This window comes from Cebus imitator, unplaced genomic scaffold (assembly GCF_001604975.1).
Source record: "Cebus imitator isolate Cc_AM_T3 unplaced genomic scaffold, Cebus_imitator-1.0 Scaffold0, whole genome shotgun sequence".
Classification (NCBI taxonomy): Eukaryota; Metazoa; Chordata; class Mammalia; order Primates; family Cebidae; genus Cebus; species Cebus imitator.
This window is the reverse complement of record NW_016107315.1, coordinates 4,662,549-4,663,951: the sequence shown is the minus strand read 5'-3', so window position 1 is coordinate 4,663,951 and position 1,403 is coordinate 4,662,549. Positions and strand designations below refer to the sequence as shown.

The following is a 1,403-nucleotide window of genomic DNA, read 5'->3' as shown; positions in this document are numbered from 1 at the left end:
CCTCCTGGGTTCAGGCAATTCTCCTGCCTCAGCCTCCTGAGTAGCTGGGATTACAGGCACGCGCCACCATGCCCAGCTGATTTTTTGTATTTTTAGTAGAGATGGGGTTTCACCATGTTGTCCAGGATGGTCTCGATCTCTTGACCTCGTGATCCACCCGCCTCGGCCTCCCAAAGTGCTGGGATTACAGGCGTGAGCCACCACGCCCGGCCGGCCCATGAATCTTATATGTTGTTTAAGAGGCCACACCAGAACAGCTTAAGACCATTCAGTGGTTGCTCCTACCCATTCAGTGGCATGAGCAGTGGGAGCTGCAGACCAGTCTTCCGTGGCAGGCTGGGCACTCCAGTCTTCAGTAGGGAACTGCTGGATAGGCACAGAGGGCACCTGCATGCCTGCAGACCAGTCGGCAACCTCAGGCTGAGGAGCAGTGAACTCAGGAGCTGGAGCAGTCCATTCGCCCTGAAATTCCTCCTTGGTCACAGCCTTTTCAGCAGCAGCCTGCTCTTCTTTTTCAATCTCTTCAGGATCTCTGTAGAAGTAGAGATCAGGCATGACCTCCCGTGTTCACGGGAAATGGTGCCACACATGCGCAAAACTTCCCAAGCCAGCATCCACCACATCAAACCCACTAAGTGAGCTCCCTTATTGTTGCATGGGATGGCAATGTCCACGTAGCGCAGAGGAGAATCTGTGTTAACAGAGCAATGGTTGGTAGGTTAACATAAGACGCCTCCGTGAGAGGCTGGTGGTCAGCCCTTGGGTCAGTAACCACAAGCAGCCATGGCTCCCGGAAGACTGCCTGGATCTGGTTGGTCAAGCTTCCAGGAGCAAAGCGGCCAGCAATTGGAGTCGCTCCAGTGGCAGCAGCAAACTTCAGCACGGCTCTCTGGCCAGTATTCCTGGAGGATATAACACTGACATCAGCAGGGTTTTCAATGCAACAATGGCACAAGCTGCCAGGAGAAGCTTCTCCCAGGTCCTCTCCAGATTTATGATGTAGATGCCATCACTTTTCCTTTTATAGATATACTGTTCCATCTGGAAGTCAAGGTTGGTGCCACTTAAATAGGTTCCTGCTGCCAGGAACTTAAGGACGTCCTCCTCCTTCACTTGCAGGACATCAAGGGCTCTGGTCATTGTGAAAGTTTCCCTTTAAGTTATGACAGGAATCCATAACAATGCCATTTGGAGCCCTCGGCAGGTAGCGAAGAAAGGCATAAAGTAAATCTTTTTTTTGCAGTTCATTTGGGAATTTATTTTTTCTAAAGCTGAACAAAACCCAATTATGAATTACAAACATTTAAAAGACAACTCTTAACCTATAGTGCAAACACCAGATTCCACAAAACTGAATTCCTCTGTCAGTAATCCAATACTTAGTCGTAGCTGCTGCTTTTGTG

At 49.8% G+C, this 1,403-nt stretch overlaps 1 pseudogene across 1 annotated transcript; it reads right to left on the bottom strand.

Annotated features, from left to right (window-relative positions):
* Positions 1 to 215: 215 nt before the first annotated feature.
* On the bottom strand, positions 216 to 1,141 carry LOC108286722 (annotated as a pseudogene). Its single transcript, XR_005199293.1, has one exon. The product of XR_005199293.1 is annotated as a 40S ribosomal protein SA-like (transcript).
* Positions 1,142 to 1,403: the final 262 nt, after the last annotated feature.